The sequence below is a fragment of the Papio anubis genome, chromosome 1 (assembly GCF_008728515.1).
Source record: "Papio anubis isolate 15944 chromosome 1, Panubis1.0, whole genome shotgun sequence".
NCBI lineage: Eukaryota > Metazoa > Chordata > Mammalia > Primates > Cercopithecidae > Papio > Papio anubis.
The window spans coordinates 39,564,059-39,589,891 of NC_044976.1; the positions used below are offsets into that span (position 1 = coordinate 39,564,059).

The following is a 25,833-nucleotide window of genomic DNA, read 5'->3' on the forward strand; positions in this document are numbered from 1 at the left end:
CATCTACCTTACAGATAGTCACTAAGAAGAGTACACAAAGCGTCCAAAGAAAGTAGTCTAGTGTCAAGAGATGCTCAGTAAGTAATTAAACGTTGGCTTTGCCCTTACCAGGTGTTTTGTTTTGTTGTTTTGTGACAGAGTTTTGCTCTTGTTACCCAGGCTGGAATGCAATGGTGTGATCTTGGCTCACTGCAACCTCTGCCTCCTGGGTTCAAGCGATTCTCCTGCCTCAACCTCCCAAGTAGCTGGGATTACAGGCATGTGCCATCACACCTAGCTAATTTTGTATTTTTAGCAGAGACAGGGTTTCACCATGTTGGCCAGGCTGGTCTTGAACTCCTGACCTCAGGTGATCCATCCACTTCGGCCTCCCAAAGTGCTGGGATTACAGGTGTGAGCCACTGTACCCAATCACTGGGTTCTTAACCTAAGCAATTTACTGTTCCAGTCTCCAACCCAAGCTGGTTGTGAATTAATCCTGGTTCTTCCTCATTCCAACAAGAACTCCCAGCATGCGATACACCAGGGCTATGCTCTCTGCAACTCTTTAACTTTCCTGAGCCTCTATTTTTTTTTTAATCTAGTTAAACGGGAGTAGCCTCTATTTCTTTATCTAGTTAAATAAATGGGGGTAGTAACACCCTAAAATGTATTATCTTATTTGACCCTCATATCCCCTAGCTGATATGAGGGTCAAATAACACATCTCAGGGTGCTTTAGAAACTGCAAAGGACTGTTAACATGTAAAGAATTACTGTTCCTAATATTTTGTTGGAGTTGGGCTCATTCCTGGGCCTGGCATCTGCTTTGACTTTCTCAGTTCCTGTTTCTTGCCAGTCTCCGTTTTCTCATAGCCACCCACAATTCTGGCACTGACAGTGTAAGGATATAAGATGATATCCAGGGAGTTTGAATGTAGAAGGAAAAAGAAGGAACATGACAACAGCCAGCAGCCCTCTCTCTTGTTCCCAGGCTTACCACCTTTCCAAGTCGGCAGACCCCAAACCTGAGCACCATCCATGTGCCAGTTAGCTATTGCTGCATAACAAACCACTCCAAAACTCAGGGACTTAAAACAACCATTTATTGTCCCTCATGGTTCTTGGGGTTGATTCTGATGGGTAGTTCTACCTTTCAGACCCTTGTAGAATTGTAATCAGAGGGTGGTTGGGGCTGGAGTCCTCTGAAAGCTTGGCTGGACTGGACATTCAAGATGGCTTCTTTCACTCATATGGCTGGCGTCTGGGCTGGAATGGCTGGAACAGATCGTGGCTGGTCAGCTCTCTCTCTCTCTTTTTCTCCATGCAGCTCCTCTATATGGCTTCTTTGGACTTTCTCATAGCATATGGTCTTGGCATAGTTGGATGTCATGGCAACTGGCTTCTCCCAGAGTGGGCATTCTAGACGACCAAGGTGGACATTTTATGGCTTCTTCTGACCTAGCCTTAGAAGTCACAAGGCCTCACTTCTATTGCATTTTATTAGTTACACAGGGTCAGTCCCAATTCAATGTGGGAGGGGAATACACAAGAGCATGACTACTTTCAGCCACAGCTCATTGGGGAGCTGTCTTTGGAGACTAGCTAGCAAGATCCTTGTCTGGTAATTGAAACACTGCTCCATGGTGCCCTCTCAGAGGCCAGGATTTGGCAGGGGGGCAAGGCAGGCAGCAGTGAAGCACTGAGCAGCTAGGACTCCTGGCCCCCAACTTCATTTAATATGCATTTATTATTAATTATTATTTCACATTTTGACGTTTTACAAAGAATTTCATGTAAATTGAAAGTTCTGAGGCTCATTTTGTCAAAGAGAGAAACAAATGGTAAATAAGAATATGAAAATATGCTCAACAACATTAATCACTAGGGAAATGCAAACTAAAACCTCAATGAGATATCACCACACACATATTAGAATGGCTAAAGGAATAGTAATTTTTAGAAAACTGATAATATCAAATGTTGTTGAGAATGAGAACCACTAGAAATCACACACATTAATGGTGGGAATGCAAAATGGGACAGCCACTTTGGAAAACAGTTTGGGAGTTAAACATACACTTACCATATGATCCAACAATTCCACTCAGGTATTTAGAGAAATGAAAAGATAGATCCACGCAAAGACCTGTACGCAAATGTCCCAGGCAGATGTATTCATGATAGTCCCAAACTGGAAAAAAACAAACCCATCCATCAACTCGTAATTGAACAAACCTATTGTGGTGCATCCATACACCATTCCATTATAATACTTCTCAGCAATAAGACAGAATGAACTACTGATACACACATCTGCATGGATGAATGGCAAAGAGACTGAGTCAAAGAAACTTTGGCCAAAGGCTATGTAGTATACAGGTCCATTATGACAATCTCTGGAAGAGGCAAAAGGTCTGTCACAGAAGGCAGATCAGTGGTTGCAGGGGCTGGCAGCGGGGAATGGGGCTTAGGTACAAAGGGGCACAAGAGAACTTGCTGGGATGACAGAAATGCTCTGTGACTTCACTGTGGTGGTGGTTTCACAAGTGTTCACATTTGTCAAAATCCATCAAACCGTCTACCTAAAAAAGGTGAATTTTTCTGAATGTAAACCATACAGTCCTGCAGCTAACAGACTTTGAAAATCCAGACTCCTCTTTCTCTCCCGCATGTTCCCTTATGCAGAGCAGGGCCTGTTTTTGGCCTCCAGTGCTCCTGTGCACCGCACAGTCCTGCCCTCTACCTTGGAGCCTTTGTGCACTGCTTCCTCTTCATGGATTCTTTCCCATTTACTCTTCCCTACTGCTAACTAAAAAAAAAAAAAAAAAAAAAAAAGACAAGGCCTGGCTCTGTTGCCCAGTCTGGAGTGCAGTGGCATGATCATAGCTCACTATAGTCTCTAACTCCTGGGCTCAAGCGATCTTCCTGCCTCAGCCTCCTAAGTAGCTGGGACTACAGGTGGGTGCCACCATGACTGGCTAATTTTTTTAAAATTTTTTGTAGAGACAAGGTCTCTCTATGTTTCCCAGGCTGCTCTTGAGCTCCTGGCTTCAAATCATCCTTCTGCCTTGACCTCCCAAAGTGTTGGCATTACAGGCATGAGCCACTGTGCCCACCACTGAACTCTTATTTATCCTTCAGGCTTCAGCTAACTCTCACTTTGTCCCTTCCAATCTAAATTAGGTATCTATTTTTACATGCAGATAACACACTTGCTTTTCCTTTCTTCTATTAGAAGGTAAGCTGTGTGCAGACGGGGACAATGCTTTGCTCATCTCTGGCACACAATTAGCTCTTAGTTTCATGAATTAATAAACATGGGAGGGATGTCCACATATTCCTCTCTAAAGTTCTGTATTACATGAATTTGTTTATCTACAAGCATGCACTACTTTTTTCATTTTCACTATTTTAAAACTACTTGTTAAGAATGGAAATAATTCAAAAGTACATAGAATAAAAGGTGAAAGTCTTCCCTATGTTTGTGTAGCAATCTCACTTCTTTTTAATAGCTATGTAATGTTCCAGAGTATGCTTATACCATTGAAAACATTACTTAATCATTAATGGGAGTTTTGGCTTCCCCACCCCCCACCAGTGTTTTAATATTTTTCTATTTAAAGTGCTGCATTATACCTTGGCACATATTATGTGATTGTTGCTGAAGGCTGGATTCTTAGAAAATTCAGCTATTAGGAAATAGGTCGTGTGTATTTTAGATGTGGAGTTCATCTGTCTTATTCCAAAAAGATGTATGCAAATACCTATTGTCACTGCAGCAAATGAGAGAGCACATGTGGCCAAACTCTCATGAACTTTGCTCTTTTTAACTAACTATGGATAGCATGAACTTTGCCAAGTTTCACCACTCATTTTAAAATGCTACCCATCATTTTAATTTCCATTCCCTGCAACTGAGGTTGTACATATTTTATTTTATTTTCTTTTTTTTTTTTTTGTGGGGGTAGGGACAAAGTCTCACTCTGTCACCCAGACTGGAGTGCAATGGCGTGATCTCGGCTCACTGCAACCTCCACCTCCTGGGTTCAAGGGATCCTTCCACCTCAGCCTCTTGAGTAGCTGAGGCTACAGGCGCATGCCACCACGCCCAGCTAATTTTTGTACTTTTAGTAAAAACTAGGTTTCACCATGTTTGTCAGGCTGGTCTTGAACTCCTGACCTCAAGTGATCCATCCACCTTGGCCTCCCAAAGTGCTGGGATGAGGTTGCCCATATTTTCATATGATTATTAGCTATTTGTGTGTCTTGTACTGTGAATTCCTGGTTATACTCTTTGCCCATTTTTATTTTTTGCTTTATTGATTTGTAGTAACTCCTTATGTATGTATGACATGGAAATAATCATTGGAAAGTTATAAATAACTTTTAGGGGTGATGACTATGCTCATTCTTCATTGTGGTGATGGTTTCACAGGTGTATACTTATGTCAAAACTCATCAAGTTGTACACTTTAAATATGTGAAGCTTATTGTATGTCAATCATATCTCAAAGTTGTTTAAAAAGAAAAGTTATAAAATTTGTAATATAAATATTGCCTCCCAGTTGTCCTTTTTCTTTAAACTTCACTAACTTTTTTCTGTCATATAAAAGTTTTATAGTTACATGTCAGTTATTTATATTTTGTTCTGGAGTTATCTTAGCTGTGTGACTTTGGCAAGTTACCTAACCTCTCTGTGCTTCAGTTTTCTTACATAAAACAAGGATAAGAGTACTTACTGCATAGGGTTGTTATGAAGATTAAATGAATCAATACACATGAGAAGTTCTTAGAATGGTAATCACCACAGGACACGGTGCAATAAATATTAACTATTATCATTTTCTGTGATCTCAGATCTATCCTGCTTAGGGAAATGTTCTCTATCCCACTATTATAAGAACATTTTCCTTTATTTTCTTCTAGTAATTTCATAGTTTCTAATGTTTAGTTCTTTTAGTCCATTTAAAAGTTACCCTTGTAGATTGTGTGAGAAACAAGTAAGTAAAATTGTATTATTTTCCCAGTGGATAGACACTTGTTCCAATGCTATTTATGGCATAATCCATCATTTCTGCACTACTTTGAAACATCATTTCATTTAAATTATGAATGTCTATGTACAAGATGATTCCTATGTACAGATGGGTCTTTTGCTGTGTATGTTCATTCCTCTGCTAATGCTTTCTACTGGTAAATTTAAATAGCTTCTCTCCAGTTGTAATCCTGCCATGATTCTTGGTAATTTCAACATTCAAATAGATCATTGTCTGGTACCTTGGTGCTGTGGTTTGAATGTTTGTGTCCCCTCCAAAATTAATAGGTTGAAACTTAATCCCCAATGTGATAGTGTTGGGAGGTGGGGCCTTTAAGAGGTAATTAAGAGGGCAGAGCCATCATGAATGGATTAATGCCATTATAAAAAAAGGCTTGAAAAAGTGGGTTCACTCTCTCTTACCCTCTAGCCTTCCACCACATGATGACACAAGAAGATCCTTGTAAGATGTTGGCACCTTGATCTTGGGCTTCCCATCCTCCAGAACTGTGAGCCAATACTTTTTTTTTTTTTGAGATGGAGTCTGACTTTGTCACCCAGGCTGGAGTGTAGTGTCGCCATCTTGGCTCACTGCAACCTCCACCTCCCAGGTTCAAGCGATTCTCATGCCTCAGTCTCCTGGGTAGCTGGGACTACAGGCATGTGCCACCACACCTGGTTATTTTTTGTATTTTTAGAAGAGACGGAGTTTCACCATGTTGGCCAGGCTGGTCTTGAACTCCCTGGTCTCAAGTGATCTGCCTGCCTTGGCCTCTCAAAGTGCTGGGATTACAGGTATGAGCCACTGCATGCAGCTAAATTTCTGTTCATTATGAGTTACCCAGTCCCAGGTATTCTGTTATAGCAGCACAAAACAGACTGAAACATTTGATCTCTTGGTTCCTTGACTTCCTCTTTCACTACAATCTGGTCCTCCACCCTGCTTCATCCACTCAAAGCCATCGTTTTGCTGTAGATCTGATCATGACCAATAGCTCTGACATCGCTATAACCTCAGTGTAAGCAATTTACCTCTTAGATTGCCACCTCTAATGTTTCCAACTCATTCCTCTTTTTCTACTCTGACAATTCTTCAACCCACCAGGACCTATAATCTAGCGACCCTTCTACATTTTTATTGCCCTTATATTCCACTCTAACCAGCTTTTATTCTACGGTTCATCATTGTCATTCCCTTGCACACTTCCTCAACTCTTGTGCCCTTTACCTACTTCCTCACATCACTTGGGCAACTCTCGACCATCGTTAATTCCAATTGTCCTTATGCTCCCTGCTTTTCCTGTGCAACTGAATGAGTTTGGAGAAAAGCACAAGACAGGCTGACCAGTCTCATCTTAAATTCATGGGCACTAGGCTCAAGTGGACCCTTGCTGTTGCAGGTAAAGCCCATAATCCATTGACTCTCCTCTCCCATTTAACACTTTCTTATCTCTCCTCAAAAGACTTGAACAACCACCTCATAAAATAAAATATCCAAATAGCCATGAACTGTAGGAAAATATGCTCAACCTTATTGGTCATCAAGGGAATGAAAATTAAAACCATGGTGTGGCACCATGATACACTCTTCAGAATGACCAAAATTTAAAAGGCTCATAACAGTACCAGGTGGATGGGGAACAACTGGATTGCCCTTCTGTAGGAGCGGAAATTGGTACAAAACTTTTTGGTGCAAAAAGTAATTGTGCTTTCGAACCGTGAATTTTAAATCATTGTAACTAGGCTCAAACACATCTTTATTAATCAAAACAGGAACCATTGCAATCAACACATTTTTGCCAACCAGAAATAAATTTATTCCTGTAGCATAAAAATCTGTCCTTTGGAATTTGACAAGCTCTTGGAAGGCATTTTCTGCATCCTGCTCATTGTGGAGTGTCTTCCCTCAAAACGTTGTTGAGATGCTTGAAGAAGTGGTAGTTGGTTGGTGAGAGGTCAGGTGAATGTGGCAGATGAGGCAAAATTTTGTAGTCCAATTTGTTGAACTTTTGAAGCATTGGTTGTGCAACGTGTGGTCGGGCATTGTAGTGCAGAAGAATTGGGCCCAGACCAGCAGCAGACACCAAACAGTGACCATAACCTTTTTTTGGTGCGAGTTTGGCTTTGGGAAGTGTTTTGGAGTTTCTTCTCGGTCCAACCACTGAGCTGGTCATTGCCGGCTGTCATATAAAATCCACTTCTCATGGCATTTCACAATCTGATCGAGAAATAGTTCATTGTTGTTGCGTAGAATAAGAGAAGACAACACTTCAAAATGACAATTTTTTTGGTTTTCGCTTAGCTCATGAGGCACCCACTTACTGAGCTTTTTTACCTTCCAACTTAACTTCAAATGCTGAATGACCATAGAATGGTCGACACTGAGTTCTTCAGCAACTTCCCGTGTAGTTGTAAGGGGATCAGCTTCGATGATTGCTCTCCATTGGTCGTTGTCATCTTCCGATGGCCTCCCACCTCCCACTACACTCCTCATTTTCAAGGCTCTCATATCCTTTGCAAACTTCTTGAACCACCACTGCGCTGTACGTTCGTTAGCAGTTCCTGCGCCAAATGCGTTATGGATGTTGTGAGTCGTCTCTGCTGCTTTATGACCTATTTTGAACTTGAATAAGAAAATCACTTGAATTTGCTTTTTGACTAACATCATTTCCACAGTCTAAAATAAACATTAAATAAACAGGAAGTAATAAGTCATTCGCAAAAGAAAAAAGAAAAAAGCAAGAAATGCCCATTAAAATGATGTATAACATAACTACATTTATTTGAGAATGTATTCCAATATCAAATGGCAGATTCCAACAATGCAAAAATCTACTAAAGCCAAAAATAAATTTTCCTTATGATCCAGTAGTTTCATACGTAGGTATATACCAAACAGAAATGCATACATTTGTGTACCAAAAGACAAGTAGAAGCATATCCATAGTAACATTAAATACTATAGCACAATCATTAAACAGGCCAAATGCCTATCTATCAAGAATAGAATTGGGAGGCTGAGGCGGGCAGATCACCTGAAGTCAGGAGCGTGAGACCAGTGTGGGCAACATGGCAAAACCCTATCCCTACTAAAAAATACAAAAATTAGCTGGGCGTGGTGGTGGGTGCCTGTAATCCCAGCTTCATGGGAGGCTGAGGCAGGAGAATCGCTTGAAACCAGGAGGCAGAGGTTGCAGTGAGCCGAGATCACACCACTGCACTCCAGCCTGGGCCACAGAGTGAGACTGCTTCTCAAAAACAAAAACAAAAAAAACCCCAAAAGAATAGGATAGATATATAAATTGTGGAATAATCATACAAGGGTATATTATATGTCAATGAAAATGAATGCATTGCTGCTACATCTATCCCACAAACAATGTTGAGTGAAAGAAGTTATGCTGTGTGATTCTACTATATAAGTTTCAAAGCAGACAACAGTGAACTTCTGATTAGAATAGTGGTTACCTTTGAGAAGGAATGAGTGGGTAACCTCTGAGAGAGGAGCATGTGGAGTCTCTGGGATGCTGGCAGTGTTTTTCTTCCTGATTTAGGTAGTGGTTACATTAATATGTGAACTTGTGAAAACTCTCTGTGTTGTACATTCATGATCTGTGCACTCCTTTCTATGTATGTTATACTTTAACAAAAAGTTATTATATATGTGTGCATGTGTATATGTGTATGCATGTGTGTGTGCGTGTGTGTGTATATATATATATAATGTTATTATATTCCTCTCCCCACTTGGAAATGACCCACTTTAATTTCCAGCTATTATACCATTTATCTCCTTCACTTTACAGCCAAACTTTACAAATTTGCTTCCAAGTTCTTAACCCCAACATTCTCCTGAAATTGCTCTTGTCAGGGTCACTTACCAATGACTTCTATATTGCAGAACTTGCTGGTCAATCTCAGGCCTCACTGTACTTGACCTGTCAGCAGAATTGGACACATCTGACCCCTCTCGTAGGCACACCTTCCTCACTTGACTTTCAGGACACCACTCTTCTGGTTCTCCTCCTACCTCTCTGGACTCTCTTCATTTCCCAGTCTCTAAATACTGGTTTACTCCAGGGTTCAGTTCAGTTCAGTACCTCCTCTCTATCTTGCTCCATTAATGTCATCGATGGTCACAGAACTTCTATCTCTACACTGATAACTCCCAAATGTATATCTGCCTCTCAGATAAATCTCTTTCCTGAGAGGCCTCATATGTACAACTTCAACTTGATGTTTCATAGGCATTTCAAACCCAGCATCCAAAAGCAAACTCCTCAGATCCTTCTATCCCCTCAAATCTGCACCTCCTCACTAAGGGCTAACTCTGTTCTTCTAGGTGCTCAGGTCAAATACCTTGCAGTCATCTCTGACCCTTCTCTTTCTCTTACTTCCCAAATCCAATCTATAAGCAAATCATTTGTCTCTACCACTTCTTATCACCTCCAAAGCTGTTACTCTGGGAAAAGCCGCCTTCATTTCTCTCCTGGATGATTACATTCACCCCCTAACAGGTCTCCCCATTTTGATCCTTACCTCTTTCTTTCCATCATGATCTGCCTAGGAAAACAGAAGTCATTCCATGAAGAGATGCAATACTGGAAACTGGTTACAAGGTGACAGAATTGCTGAGATTCCAAACATGGGAGGGGAGGCCGCCCAGCGATCCTCAACAGCAGGAAGTGGTGACCACCATGAGGCTGTAGAGATGACAGGAAAAGGTGGCATTACCCACACCCAGAGGCCAGAGGGACTCCGAAAGAAGCTGAAACCCAGGCGGGCCTATTTAACAGGAGCTGGAGGCAGCAAGCAGAGGCCAGGGATGCCCACTAAGCTGCAGAAAGGAGGAAGGAAGAGCCAGTACTCCCTTCTCCCAGCCCCCTCGTCTCCTTTGGCCTCTCATTGGTCAGATGCTGCCAAAAGGCAGTAGACTCAGGATCCCTGGAAACAGGCCACAGGGTCAGTTCCCCGCCATAGGGCAAGAGGAGGGTAAGAAATGGATCCAAACAAAGACGCCAAGGACTAGCACACAACCCCAGCCATAGAATGCCCTTCCCCAGGGGATTCAGGTCTTGTGAGGCCTTAAGCGCACGCAATTTTTTGTGGCCCTCACTGATAATTAAAAAATGAAAAACAGTAAATTAGGTATGAAAGTAAATATCTGTTTAAGATGACAAAGAAATCACAGAAAATCACAAAATTTTTAAAAGCAGACAATACCACAAATACCTTACCTAATCCAGAAAAAGAACATAATATTTTTAATTAATTAATTGCTTGATATATTACTATATTACTTCTTCCCTTATATTTTTTGCCTTCATATTATTTCATCATTGTTTGTATGACATGATTTGAAACACTTTTTTTTTTTTTGAGACAGAGTCTCAGTCTGTTGCCCAGGCTGGAGTGCAGTGGCGCGATCTTGGCTCACTGCAACCCCCATCTGCTGGGTTCAAGTGATTCTCCTATCTCAGCCTCCCTAGTAGATGGGATTACAGGCATGTGCCACCACACCCGGCTAATTTTTATATTTTTAATAGAGACGGGGTTTTGCCATGTTGGTCAGGCTGGTCTCTAACTCCTGATCTCAGGTGATACACCCACCTTGGCCTCCCAAAGTGCTGGGATTACAGGTGTGAGCCACCGTGCCTGGCCTGTAATACATTTTTAAATAGAAATAATACAAAAGTTTCCCCTACTGTATTTGATTAAAGTTCATTTTTTAAATTATTATTAATAGCTTAGAAAAGTTTCCTTTGCTTTCACAATTTGTTAACGGTAAAGTTGGATAAATTTTTAGAATTGTCAAACCTGAGAAAGCTCTATCAAGATTCTTTTGTATATGAGCGGTAAGATTTCTGGGCTTTTCAAGTTTTCTTGTACAGTGACTAATTTAAAAACTTCTGTGAGCTGACAACACTCTATTAAAGCTCTCACGTCAATATCCTGGGTATGTCGATAGAGTGGGCGGTGGGAGGGTTCCTAGAAGCCAATCTTGCTCCAGGACTGCTGGTAATAACTTCCAATAACATAGAAAGAGCTGTGAACCACACAAATATATCTCAGTAAACTCCAGCAAAAGGTATCCCCAGCTCAATTTTTCCTAAATGGATCCCAAAAATATTTGTGCCCACTCCAGTACCGAGAGAAGATATGCTAGAAAAGTCAAGAAAGAGATGAAGTGGTCTTAACTAATTGTGGCTAAGATATCTTACTTTTGTAAATTTTACAAAACATATGACCACCCGATTGCATGACTGGGATCTTGGAAGGGATCCGTGCAAGCATAGAGTTCTGGGATTTCAGCTTCATTAACTTTATGGTGAATTCATCCCTGGTCACCCACAGCAGACAGTGGTGCTTTTAAAATGTAAGTCAAATTGTGCACCGCTCTGCTCTCGGCTCTCAAAAGGCTTGGTGTCTTGTCCAGTGTAAAAGCCAAAGCCTTTACAATCACTTACCAGGCTCACAGTGGGCTGGCCTTATCCCCATCACTCCTTGCTGACCTATCTCCTGGTCCCTCCCCCTGGCCCTGCTGCTCAGAGCACCTTGCCCTTTTGCTGTTCCTCTAGCATTCTTACCACGGGGCCTTTGCTCTTGCTTTCCATCTGAAGCCCTATTCTCCCAGATACTTGCTTATCTTGCACCTGCTCTTCCCTCAGGTCTTCATTCAAATACTACCTTCTATATTAGTCTCCAACTGTGGCTGTAACAAATTACCACAAATTTAGTGGCTTAAAACAGCACAGATTTACGATCTTATCATTCCAGAGATCTGAAGTCCAAAATGGGTTGACAAGGCTGCATTCTTTCTGGGGGCTCTAGGGTAGAATCCATTTTTGTACCTTTTCCACTTTCCAGAGGCCACCCACATTCCTTGGCTCATGGCCACATCACTCTTATCCTGACTCTCCTGCCTCCTTCCTTTCCCTTGTAAGGACCCTTGTGATTGCATGGAGTCTAGTTGGATAATCCAGGATCATCTTTCCCCTCGAGATCCTTAACTTTCTTATACAAGCAGAGTTTCTTTTGCCATGTTGGGCAACATATTCGTAGGCTCTGGGGATTAGGATATGGACATCTTGGAGTTTGGAGGCACATTATTCAGTCTACTGTATCTTCCAATTAAAACACTCCCTAACCATCTGATATGGTTTGGCTCTGTATCCCCACCTGTATTAGCCAGGCATTAGTCCGTTCTCATGCTACTAATAAAGACATACCCAAGACTGGGTAATTTGTAAAGAAAAGAGGTTTAATTGACTCACAGTTCCACATGGCAGGGGAGGCCTCAGGAAACTTACAATCATGGTGGAAGGGGAAGCAAACACATCCTTCTTCACATGGCGGCAAGAAGTACTGAGCAAGGAGGGAAAAGCCCCTTATAAAACCATCAAATCAAGTGAGAACTCACTATCATGAGAACAGCATAGGTGTAACCATCCCCATGATTCAATTACCTCTTAGGAAGTCCCTCCCACGACACGTGTGGATTATGGGAACTACAATTCAAGATGAGATTTGAGTGGGGACACAGTCAAACCATATCACCACCCAAGTCTCATGTTGAATTGTAATCCCCAATGTTGGGGGAGGGACCTGGTACGAGGTGACTGGATCATGGGGGCAGATTTCCCCCTTGCTATTGTCATGACTATAAGTTCTCATGAGATCTGGTTGTTTGAAAGTGTATAGTACTTCCCTCTTTGCTCGCTGTCTCTCCTGGCGTCCATGTGAAGAGCATGCCTGCTTCCCCTTCCCCTTCTGCCATGATTGGAAGTTTCCTGAGGCCTTTCAAGTAGCTGACGCCTGTACAGCCCACAGAACCATGAGGCAATTAAACATCTTTCCTTTATAAATTACCCAGTCTCAGGTATGTCTTTATAGTAGTGTGAGAATGGATTAACACTATCCCTTCAAAATGCTGGGCATAGTGGACATCTTGTCTTGTCCCTGCCTGAGAAGGAATGCTTGCTTTCTGGGGCTCACAGATAAGTATGTTTTGCTGCAGTTATAGACCTGTATCAGTTGGGGTCCTACCAGACAAACGACCACTAGGACATACATATTAAGAGATTTATTTCAAGAATTGGTTTATATGACTGAGGAGGCTGGATAGGCATGTCCAAAACTTATAGGGCAGGCAGTCAGGAAGATCTTGAGCTGTAACTGTAGTCCAGAGGTCGAATTTCTTCCGGAAAGTCTCAATACTGCTCATAAAGGCTTTCACCTGATAGAATCAGGCTCACCCAGGTTGTCTAAGATAATCTCCCTTAATTAAAGTCACCTCATTATGAACTTCACTCACAGCTGTAAAATATTCTCACAACACCTAGGTTAGTGTTTGATTGCATAACTGGGACTATAGTTTAGCCAAGTAGACTCATAAAACTGACCATCTCTGGATCCTTTATCTGGCTAAGGAAGCTTATTACAATTTTTAAATCATCTATAGAGATGATAATTTAGTATTCTGTCTTTAATGTATCACTATAGTAAATTTTAAAAATAAAATTTTGTTTGTAATGTTAAGATCTATGCTAAATTCTTGGGATAAACACCTATTTGCTCATGATTTATTGGTTTTATAATGTATAGCTAAATTAACTTTGCTACCATTTTGTTTATGGGTCATATATTTATGTAACTGTGATTGGGCTATACTTTCCCGTGTGTGTTATCTTTGTTTCACATTGGTATGTCAGGGTTAGTGGCTTCAATTGAAAATGACAACCCTGGCTGATTTAAACATTGGTTCATGGAGCTGAAGGGTATGGGGGGAGGGTGTACTTCAGGCATGGGTGCAGTCAGGGCTCAAATGCTGTAATCAATGCTCGTTTTTCTCTCCATCTCTTGGTTCTGCTTTCCCTTTATGTTCACTTTAGTCTCAGACTACACATGGCAGGAAAATGGCTATTCCAGGATCTACTGCCTTAGTTTCAAGAGCAACTTTTTTTCCAGAAGTCACTGAAAAACCTCTTGGGTTTCATTGCCCTTGGTTAGATTACATGCCCATCTCTGAATCAATCACAGTGATGGGGAAAAACAAAGCTTTTTGAGGGTTGTGGGCCCAGTTCTGGAACTAGGGGTGGTGTCAACTTCCCTGGAAATGCATAGACACAGAGTGGGGTACAGTGGGTTCTCTCCACGGAAAATCAGGGTGTGGTTACTCGAAGGATGAATGAACATGAGGAGCAAAAACAACAGATGCCTACTACAGTTGTGCTAGCCCAGCAGAAGGGATTGGGAAGTTTTCTGCGTTTGTTTTAAGCTCTGTAACAATTTAAATAACAGAAAGTATTTGTTCCTAGAAAGTTTGATACAACTCGCCCTTAAGTCCATTGTGGGACTGATACCATTTTTAGAAGTAGATCTTTGCTGATCTGACTTTTAAAAAATTGTTATTAGTACTTTTACCTCTTCGTGAGCCATAAGGGGAATGACTAAATGAAAAAGCCAACATTTGGTTTTATTTACCAAGTCTACATTTGTTTCTTGTTTCATTAATTTTGCTTTTATCTCAATTAATTCCTTCTTTCTATAGTTTTTTTCCTTCTAGTTTTCTTTTACCCAGCTGCTTGGATTCAATTCCTCTTTCCTGTTTTCTAATACATGTATTCAAGGCTATACATTTTTCTACAAATACTGCATTGGCCTTGACAATTGGTTTCATCCCAAGGTGCTGTCAGTAGCATTCATTTATAAAATAATCTGTTGTTTTAATTTTGAGTTTCTCTTTAACCCAAGAGTTATATAGAATAGTGTTTATAAATTTCCAAGTTGTTGCCATGTTGGTTTGCTATCTTTTGTCATCGATTCTAGCTTTTTACATTGTAGTCAGAAAATGCAGTCCATATGTTTTTCACTTTTTGGAATTAAGATTTCACTTGTGGCCAATTTTAATGAATTGTCCACTTTTGTAAATGTGCCATAGATATTAAAAAGGAATGTGTAAAGGTGTATCTTTAGTACATTTTTATATAAATCTCACACCAAAATTTTAAATTATTGTATTCAAATTATCCTATCACTTTACTTATTGTTTACTTGATCTATCAATTTCTGGGGAGGTATATTGTAAAAATCAAGTATCACCGCAAGTTTCACTTTCTCTTTGTTGTTCTAAAGCTATTTGTCTCTATATTTTAGTATTCCATTGTTTACTACGAAACTCACTGCATTGTCATAACTTCTTGGTAGATTGTATGTTTTATAAAGTCTCCTTTGTTCCATGTAGGGTTTTTGTTTTGATTCTATTTAATCTGATATTAATATTTCTATGCCTTCATTTATTTTGTTAGCATATAGTCATTTCTCTTTTTTTTTTTTTTTTTTTTTTTTTGGAGACAGAGTCTCACTCTGTCACCCAGGCTGGAGTGCAGTGGCACAATCTTGGCTCACTGCAATCTCCACCTCCTGGGTTCAAGCGATTCTCCTGCCTCAGCCTCCTGAGTAGCTGGGATTACAAGTCCATGCCACCACACCTGGCTAATTTTTGTATTTTTAGTAGAGACAGGGTTTCACCATGTTGGTCAGGCTGGTCTCAAATTCTTGACCTCATGATCCACCTGCCTCTGACTCCCAAAGTGCTGGGATTACACGTGTGAGCCACCATGCTTAGCCTCGTTTTTCATTCTTTTAATTGTTATTGTATCGTATTGTTTTAAATGTGACTTTAAAAAATATCTGCATTGTGTGTGAACCTGAGTGTATGCACAGCTACTTACGGATGTTGGTGAGGGTTCTTTCTTGATTCTGAGAGTCTCTGTAGTTTAATAGCAGAGTCAAATCCATTAACTTTTATTACAATCTCTGATATGTTTGAATTATTCCTCTGCTTTTTGTTTGATCAAATTTTCTTTATTTCTATTTATCTCTGTTTGTTGGCAAATTATATATTTGTACAACATACACATTACACTATTACATGAATAGTATGCCATTCTGGTATTTTATTTTTCTAGTGCCTTACATTTTAAATAAAGTCATTTAAGCACTTTTTCTTCCAATAGTGTCTTAAATCTCCTCCTACTGCTCATACTTTGTTGAAACTTTAGTTATAAATGTTATTTTACTTTATCCCTATACTTTTAAAAGAAATAGTTTCTTAAACACTGTATGAGGTTTTATAGATCCATTTTCACATATTATCCAGACCTTTAGATATTTACTGGTTTCTTTCAAATTTTTGTAACCCTATGAAATTCTGTTTCTCAGGTTTCTTTTTTATTTCCTGCTGTACGTAATTATTTTTTCAGAAGCAGTGCATGGATAGTAAATTTACTTTGTCCTTTATTATCTGAAAATATCTTGGATTTGCTTTCATGCTTGATAGTTTGGCTGATACAGAATTGTAGGTTCAAAATAAGCAGAAGCATTGAGAATTTTGTTTTTATTTTGTAATTTAGAAATGTCACCAGGATGTGTGTCTTTTCAGTGTTTTCTGCTTAGCATTTGGTGGGTCTTTTTATAGTTTGAGGACTCAGATCTTTCTCTAGCTCTGGAATATACTTTAAAAATTATATTTTAAATTATTTCATCACCTCTAGTCTCTCTGTTATCTCAGCCTAGAATCCCTATGAGGCAAATAGTAGGTCTTTAATTTTCTCATATTTTGTATTTCTTTGTAATTTCACTCTACCTTCTAGGAGATTTCCTTGACTTTGTCTTCATGTTTTTAATTTTCAGGGATAATTTCCTCTTCTTTGATAGCTTCTTTTCCATAATCATCTACTCTTATTTTATTAAAGCAAATTTCTTTTGGATCTCTGGGAGGATATGACCTAGAACTCCTTTAAAGTTCCCTTCTGTCTCCCACATTATCTCCATTTCCTCCAGGATGAATCATGCTGGTTTTTCATCTTGGTCTTTCTCATATTCTTGATTTGCTTCCAATATCTGGTGATCCATGGTGCTCATTCAGATTTATAAATTAAAAACTAGGTGGACGAATGTATTTAGGAGACTGGAGTCAGTTTCTTTCCTAGTTGTGTAGACTTGCTTCCAGGATGGGTCTTTTCCTTGAAGGGAGACTGCCTGCAGCTCTGTGCCAGGGAGAGTGGGAGGAAGAATGAGGGAATAGCACATAGGCAGGCCTCTCAATTGCCAAAGTCAGGCAGACTTTACTGTGTGTGTGAAGTCCTGAGCAGCACTGTATCATTGGCTTTGCTTTTTCCCCCTTTTCTCGCATCCATTGCAGGAATTTAGCTCAGTTCTGCTTCTCTGGCCTCAACACCCAGATAGTCATCCCTCCTATATCAGCTGTCTAGTGCCACATAACAGAATTCTCCATAACTTAGTGCCTTAAAACAACAATAATTTATTACTTCTTTTGATTTGATGAGTTTCCTGGGCTTGTTCTTCTGTTCCACGTGGCATTGGCTTGCCTTTTTCACGGTGCTGCATTCAGCTGGCAGTTGGATTGGGTGGAAAGGCCCAAGAATTCACGCACATGTTTGGGACCTTCGTGCTGGCCGTCTGCTGAAGAACCTAGTTTCTCCACTAGATGGCCTCTTTTTCCACAGGGCTTTTTATCCTCCAGAGCCCTTCTCCAGGAGGCTAGTGTGGGCTTCCTTACAGACCATGGCTGGGTCCCAAGAGGACAAGTTCCAGGGTGCATGTGCTTATCCAGCCTCTGCTTGCGTTATGCTTGCTAAGGGACCATTGACCAAAGCAAGTGAAATTGCCGATTGCAAGATCAACGCGTAGGGGACTCCACAAGGCTGTGAATACTAAGAGATGTGGTTCATTGCCATCAGTGTAACCATTACTACACCTCCTAAGGTGATCTTCCATTTTGCTCAGAACTCAGTTCACAAGGCTTCAAGATCAGAGACAAAAGCCATAGCCAGGCATTCCATGTATGTTGGGAGAGGAAGAGGCTAGCTGGTCCATTGGCTTATTCAATAGTCCTTACCCGATGGTCGTGCTGTGGCCTGCTCCTTCTTCCCTGTACTTGGAGTTTCTCCAAGGTTCTGTTGAAAAGAACAGTTTACATCTCTTTAGCCAATTTCTTCTGTGCTGATTTAACCATTCTGGTTTCCTCTGTAAATTTGATTCTCTCTGCTTTTTTATCTTCTAGAAAGTCCTTAAAATTTTCTGATTGACACGTGCTGCAATTTCTAGTTTGGGATGGGGGGCTTATATGAATGTATTCATTTTATGTCTCTGTTGTTTCAAGGAAATATATGTTGTAAAAAGGAAAAGAAAGCAGTGAGATCCCTGTCACTATAGGTCTGCTCTCACACAACAGGAACGCTAAAGGGAGGTGGTGGTTAGACTAGATGACTCTTTTGCTTTTTGCCAGTTCTGAGATGTTGGAGATGCCATAGCTTCAGCGATTTCTTCCTCAGGATTCCAGGTTGATGGAGCTAAACCTGATCATTGTGATTCAAGCACCTGCTGGCACCAGAACTGAGAACTTTGGAGCTGGCTTTTTAGATCATCTAATTCAGACTCTTGTGTTGCAGTTAAGCGATGGAAACAAAGGTCATCCAGCAACTCAGCTGCAGAACTGGGGTTGGAACATGGGCCCCCGGACTCCTGATCCCATGATCTTCCCTGCATCTTGCTCCAATGTGCACCTCTGAGCACCCCTTAGAGAAGCCTAGGGTCTTACTTCTCGAGTGGAATCAGACTGTGCCTCCACCCCAAGATACTCAGGGCTGAAGGACTTGAGGCTAGAATTGCCCCCAATGAGACAGATGTCTGTCTGGCCCCTCCTCCCAAAAGGCGATTATTTGAGCTAGAGACGCCAGCCGCATTTGAATCCTAGATTTTCTTTCTCCCTCCAGCGCCCTCTCTCTCCCACTCGGTTATCTATTTACCTATCTATTTACGTGAGCTACCCCCCACCCCAAATGAATTACGTCTGCAAGGCAGTAAAACGTTATGTATTTGCAAGGCCCATAATCTTTAAAAGCCCAGTGATGCCAGCTCCAGACAGCAGCGAGCTCCCTCCAGTATGTTAATAGATAGTATTAGGGCAATAATGAAAACACTTGAGACAAGTAAGCTCCTATCAAAAGCTGAGTAATAGGGCTTCGCCGAGTGAATCACAATGCAGAAGAGATTAAGACGTCTGCCGTTGTGCAGTGTCTATTCAGACTAACAGCTGCTCTGTTTCTGATTAAAATGGGGTTAGGGAGACCTTTTTGAGCAAGTCCCCTTTTTATCCTGCACCGTCCTCGCCCTTCCCACCTCCACCTCCAAGCACAGGCACCTTCATTTGCACTTAACTACTGCCATTCACACACACACAGACACACACACACACACACACACACTGGAGCCCCAGTCATGCGTTGCATCATCATACACACAGAGCCACAAAAGCACACACAGCCACTAGCTGACACACAGCTACACTGATATATCCAAGCACATACACACAACCACATCCTCACACACCGGTGCACAGTCACGCATGCAACCAGTCTCTCACACACTCACGGCCTCAGCCAGTCTCACACGTGCATTAAATTACAATCTGTCACAAACACAGTCTCACATATGCATTAAATCGCAATCTGTCACACATATACTCTTCACACACAGTCACAACTAGACACTCAGAGACAATCTAATCAGTGTCCAAAACTCACACATACCTGGCTGGTCATATCCATGTACGGCCAGTCCTTCATGTGCAAAATCACACTTGCACACTCACACTTGTGATGACTGTTTGTCATATACACACAGCCCTTCACTCACAGACTGTCATGCGCTCTCTTACCCGCACACAGCCACCGTCATAAATAATCACACATGGCCATGTGCTCACTCACACATGGCCACAGCCCAGGCTCATATGAAGTAATGCTTTTCCTACACCCAGATACAGAGGTAGTCTGCACACCTGCAGCTCCGCAGCCACAAGTGTGCGTGGAGTGCAAGGCGCAAAAAAATATATATAGGCACACAGGCACAAACACCACTCTGTACACCCTCCAGGTGGTGACCCAAGATGCGAGACTTGACTACGAGCCCGATGGATGGCCCCGAGTTGGTTCAGCAGCCTCGTAAGAAAGAAAATCCTCAGCGGGCAGGCATCAAGGTCACCATTCTCCAATCTCTGCAAGGCTGTAGTGTGAAGGGGGAAATGGAATCGTTTCTGTGGAGCCTAAGAGCACAGAGCTCTGGCCTTGATTGGAACTGCAGATTTATATGTAGGAGAATGCAGAGCTGTCCAAGAATAAGATGGCCAACTTCAAGAGAGTGAGTGCTCCGTCAGTGGAGGTGTGCACATGGATGTTGGACAGTCACTTGGTAAAGAGGACAAGAAGGGACTCCTGCATTGTACAGGAGTGACCTGGATGCCCTGGAGATCTGTCCCAGTCCTGATTCTGTGTCCTGAGGTCTATGTGTCCTCTTCCTCAACCCCTGTCCCATCAGTGACTCCCTTCCTCCACCCCAGTTCTCCAGACAGAAGCCAGGAGTCCTGGCCTTCTCCTTCTCTCCCTTATGTGATTTCTCTTCCAAGATCATCTTTAAGCTGATGATTACATTTTTTTTCCCCAAACCTCCATGACCCTTGCTCTAGGCTAAGAGGAAGATGCAGGCCACCGTAAATTATTCAGAGACTTAGACTTTGTCTTAACCTGAGGGACCTGGAAGGGCCTTCAGAGACTGACTGAGGTGTCTCCTGGAGGGAAGGCACTGGGTCACTGAGCCAGGAACACCAGACCTGGGCAGCTTAAAAGGTCTTTGCTAGGCATCTGGTCTGTCTCAGGGCTGGCTGTGGCAGTGGGACTCAGTGGCTTCCTGTGTCCCCAACAACGATATTTGCAGTTGTCCAACCCCCCAACCCCCAGTGCCCAGCCTCCACCAGCCTAAATGCACTGTGTTCAGGAAGTAGCCTCAGAGCCCCTGGGCTAGAATCAATTCTTCTGCCTTCTGTGCTCTCACAGCCATTGCCCACCCCACCCCACCCTGCACTGCTAGAACACAACCCATCGGTCTTCCAGCCTTGGGGCTGGGTCAGGCGGGGTGGGAGTGCTGCTCAAGGGGATGGGAGTGGGAGGGGCCCAGAGCTGAGCAGAGAGGCCAAGTGGCCAGGAAGGAGAACCAGATCCTGACAGAGCCGACCCAAAGGCATAGGAGCTCAGATTCAACTATGGTGCAGATCTGGGGGCTGGAGATTGAATGCCTAGAGTGGGGTCCATTGGCTGAGGTTGCCTGAAGTGAAGGAGCTTGTTCTGTGGCCCAGAAAGCCAGGATCCTGAGACATTTTGCTGTCATGCCAGACCCTTATTAAATCCAGTAGGGATGGCACCATGTTCAAGAGGCCCAGGAAGAGACTCAGAGCCAGCCAACAAGACATGGGGTTTAATTAGTGGGAACTTACACACAGAGCAGGCTGGCAGGGTGGGCTGGAAGGAGAACCACACCGCCTGTGAAAAGCATGCAGTTTATATAGCACCTTCCCTTAGCACCCTCCCCCTAACAACCTCCGCCTGGCCACCTTCATTTAACCCAAAACAAAGGGCCTGGATACCCTGTAGGGCCTGCATTCCATGGGACAGGCTGGGGGTTTAGATGTTCCTCGTAGATAAAGAATGAATCTCTGGGTTGGCCACTCCCTGGATTCCTTAGCTCAGAACTCCAAACACACATTCGGTGCGTCCCCCACTGGGGTAATTCTCTGGGTATGCTTAAGTGAAGCTACTGCTGTCGGGTGTGTCTGCCATACACTCTCACAATGGAAGCAGGACCAGGATAGGACTGGAATGGGGGCAGGTTCAGAACAAGCTGTGGCTGTCCAGCATGCCAGCCAGGAGCTCGGTTGGAGTGTGCAGCCCACCTTTAGGGGCCTGTGCAAAGGACTGAATGACTGCCTTAAAGTGTCAGCACTTACGTGGATTCCAAGGGTCATATCCAGAGGATCAGGCCAGAAACAGGAGAATCAAGAAGTGAGGTCAGAAACCAGAGACTTAAAACCTAGATGGCCAGGAAGAGCCCTTCGGATATAAGGTGATTTTCTTTCCATGGGTCCTGGTAGGATCTGGGATCCAGAAACTTCTCAGGGCACTTAAAGGAATTGTACAAGGACGGCACATACCATTATCGTGTGTTCCACTTCCCCATCCTCTGTCTTTCCCCCATTAGATGGGAGTCTCTCTGGGAAAGACCTTGTTTTATGCCTTTGGAGTCTCCCTTCTATGCTTCTCACAGTGCCTGGCACAGAACACATCTCAGCAGGCTTTGTGACATCTAAACTCTGCCTCTTGACTCTGAATCTGTGGTCTAGAGTCAACCTTCAGGCTGCACCGGCCTCTGAGGCCCACCTCCCTCTACAGCCATCATTGCCTGACTCACCAGCAGTGTGTCTCCTCCCTAGTTCCCAGGACTGATCCTGCCTGGCCTGAGGCTGGAGGGGGTTAGGGGATCCAACCTGCCTCTGGATGCTGGACCCCAAAGCTCCTTGGCCGTTGCTGAACTGGGATCCCCTTATTCTCTACCCACGTGGCCCGGTCCCATTCCAGACTCCATCTAATGCCCCAGTTCTGTTGATGGGTTTTCAGTTTGTTCCCTGTTTGTTCATTCAACAACTATTTACTCTTTGTCATTATCAGCCAGTTCTAAATCTTCATCTTACCTGGCTGTCATTTTCCTTAAAGCAGATGATCACTTCCTCCCTGAACCCTTTCAACTAGGGCACCACACTGGCCTGGTTTTTCTCTTCCCTTCCCGACCAAGCCCTCTCAGCCTCTACTGTTGGTTCCTCCTCAGCTCCCTTCCTTCTTAATGTTGCAGTCGGTGCTCCAGGCTCAGTCCCTATCCCTCATCTCCTGGCCTACCCTTACTTCCCAAGGGATCTCCCCCAAGCTCATGGTTCTAGGGACTCTCTCCACCAGTGACTCTCAAGTCTCAGGTGCATTTCTTCAGCACACGCCTCTGCCCTGAGCTCCAGATTGTGCATCCATTGGTTTGCTCATTTCCACCTGGATGGCTATAAGGCATCTCAGACTTTAACCAAACCCTGCACTCCCACCTCTAACCTTCTTCTCCCACAGTCGACTCAAACTTGACAAGTGGCAGCTCCAAAAATGGTAACTCTTCAGTGACTCTGACCAAAGACCTTGGAGTTATCTCTCAACTCCTCAGGAAACTCAGTGCAAGCCACTATCATCTTTTATCTGGGTCACTGCAGTGGTCCCACTCTTGTCTCCCTGCTTCTGCCTTTGTCTCCACCTCCCCCCAACACCCTCAGACTGGAGGCTCTGCCACTTACCTTGTTCTCACCTGCCATGCCAGCCACGGACTGACGGTCTTGGCCCAGTGCTTTTCCTTTTCTCTTAGGTCAGCCCTGACCTCTCACTCCCATAGGCCTGGCTCCTGTTCCTACTACACTAGACCTCCTGATGGTGATCTCAGTTCAGAAGTGACACAGACAACTCTTCTGTTCCTGCCTGTGCTATCTCTTCTATCTGTCCTCTGTCACTGCAGATCCAGTATTTTTGTGTCCACACTTAGTAGTCCTGAAAAAAAAAAAAAGCCAGGCCTAAATCTTCAGGCCTTTGGCCAATATCTTGGGCCCAAGAGCCTGCCAGGAGCTGAAGGGCATGGGGCTGGAGATGCCAAGAGGGTGGGGTATTTCTTTTCTGTTAGGCCTTCACATTCCCTGTCTCCTTTAATTTCCCCCAGATCCCTGTGAGGCAGAAATAATTTCCCCTCCTGTGGGTGAGGGGAAGGAGAAAAGAGAACTCACTTGACCACAGCTGCAACAGTTATTTGGGATCAGAACCTGAGCCACCTGGCCCCATGCTCCTGCTGCTTTGACCTCCATGGTCATTAAAGACCAAGTCACCTTCCTCCCACCCTTCAAACTTCCCCCTCCTCATTTTTCATTTACAGAAGAGGTCACTGAAATCCAGAGGTGGGGAGGGCCTTTCCCAAAGTCAGAGTGACTCGGTGACTGGGCCTGAAGGAGTCCCAGGCCTCCAGGCACTGCTGTTCCCTAGTGGCCCAGAGGCAGGACGGGCACACACCCCAAGGCTGGCCCTCCCCCTACATGGCTCAGTTCCTGCCTCCCAGACAGAGGTCTGGAGCCCTAAATAGAACAAGCACTGCCGTCTCCCTTCTCAGGGAGGGGAAGCCAGCTGCGGCAGTTGTGGCGGGCGGAGAGAAATTTTCCCTTTCTGTAGATTGGATCAGTCATTCTCAGAATTGATGGCAACGGCTTCATCACAAAGATCTAATGCTTTAATTATGTTGTGACATGACCTGACATGGGGGTGGCATTTGATGGATTCTCTGGTGTCATCAGCATGGCCCTGACATAGGAAAGTGGCAGAAGGCAGGGGGTGGGGAAGAGGAAGGGCTCTCAGTGGGAGACGTGTCCTTCCAGGGCCCCCTACCTCCCCTGCTCTCTGTCTTCCAAGGCAGTCCTGCAGCAGTGGAGACTCAGGAGAGGAGGGGGAGCAGCCCTTGTGCAGGGGAGGGTGGCTGTGCCCTTCTTGGGTGGACTGGATCCTGGGGGCCCTGTAGGAGTGTGTGTGTGTGTGTATCTGTGTGCATGTGCCTAGATACACAGGGACACGTCAGAGTGGGTGAGAGGATTCAGACCCACGTGGTAGAAGTAACAGCTGCACTGCTGTCTGGCCTGCAGAGGACTAGGAAGTGGAGGCCAGGGCAGGGCACCTGGCTGGTCTGCATGTCCTGGGCTGTCATGAGCAGAAGGAGCAGATGCACTCAGGCAGCCTGGGAGCAGGCTTAGCTCAGCAGAGTGAGGGCTCCCTGGCCAGGGAATGCACAGTTTTAAAAGGCACTGAGCAAGTGTCTCTGGGAAGGACTGAGGAGTTGCTTCAGAGGGGATCCCTTCCCTTGGTGGACACCTGGTGACTCCTTACCTCTGCGGCTAGGATTATATGTATCTGTGGGGGAAGGGGTTTGCCTCCCTCTCTTTTCCTCCCACCCCAGCTGCCTGCTCAGAGCCTTATGGGGCCTTTGGTGTGGCAAGAGTGAGAAGCAGACTGCTGCCACCCGGCCAAACTCATTTCCAGGATGCTGGCACGCATGCCCCTCCTCTGTCTGCTTTCCCAGCCGTTCCTGTGGCAAACTCTTCTTCCCCAAGGCCAGTGGGCTCTAGGGAGTCCCACTCCTCTGCCAGCCAAGTGAAAACGCAGGCTTGAAGGGGAAGGAGGAAGAGAAGCCTGTTGGTGGGGCTCCCACTGGGTAGAGAGCTTTGCCTTCTGGAGGGATGCAGCATCTCAAGGGATCCTCATGACTACAGACAACCGGGGCTGAGCTGGTATCTCCATCTTACACTGGAGGACAGTGAAGCTCAGAGACATGGGATTCCCTGCCCAAGACTACACAGCTAGGAAGGAGTGAATTGGTTTCAATTTTAGCAAATGTTTGTTAAGTGACGCCTGCACACCAGGCCCTGCCGAAGAAGCTGCAGGTCCAGAACCCACCCTCAAGCAGCACAGCGTGCCTGCAACTCTCTCTGATTCCGATGACACTGCGCCTTCCACTGCTCTGCTCTGCCTTTGCCAGGGGTGTCTGCAGTCAGCAGCCCAGGGTGGGGGGAAAACATTAGAGCAGGTGACCAGGGAGTGGGGTCTGGCTCTGGCTGCCTCAGTCACCAGTCCTGGTCTTTGGGGAAAGCACAGCTTGAGAAATATGAGACTGGAGGGTCCTTTTGAGCTGAGTTCAATGCTGTCCTCCCGCCCTGCCCTCATGGTGCAGAAGAAGAAATTGAGGCCCAGAAAAAAGACTAGATGGGCCCAGGGTCACTCAGGAAATTAGAATAGGAGCCAGGATTTCGACCTGGTGCTCCTGACTCCTGGGTCAAAGCTTGACCA

General features: G+C 44.0%; 2 long non-coding RNA genes across 6 annotated transcripts in view; one reads left to right on the top strand and one right to left on the bottom strand.

Annotated features, from left to right (window-relative positions):
* Positions 1-25,833, top strand: part of LOC103884030 — a 102,417-nt gene that overhangs the window by 51,876 nt on the left and 24,708 nt on the right. The gene's annotated exons all lie outside the window — the stretch shown is intronic.
* LOC108586640 lies at positions 1,071-24,423 on the bottom strand. Of its 4 annotated transcripts, none has more exons than XR_004184456.1 (4): positions 22,086-24,423; positions 9,557-9,720; positions 2,066-2,173; positions 1,071-1,401 (listed from the first exon to the last, which is right to left on the bottom strand). It is a non-coding gene; the product is annotated as an uncharacterized LOC108586640 (long non-coding RNA). The 4 variants fall into 4 exon arrangements; XR_004184457.1 differs by lacking the exon at positions 22,086-24,423 and adding an exon at positions 21,882-21,991; XR_004184461.1 differs by lacking the exons at positions 9,557-9,720; positions 22,086-24,423 and adding an exon at positions 8,899-9,538.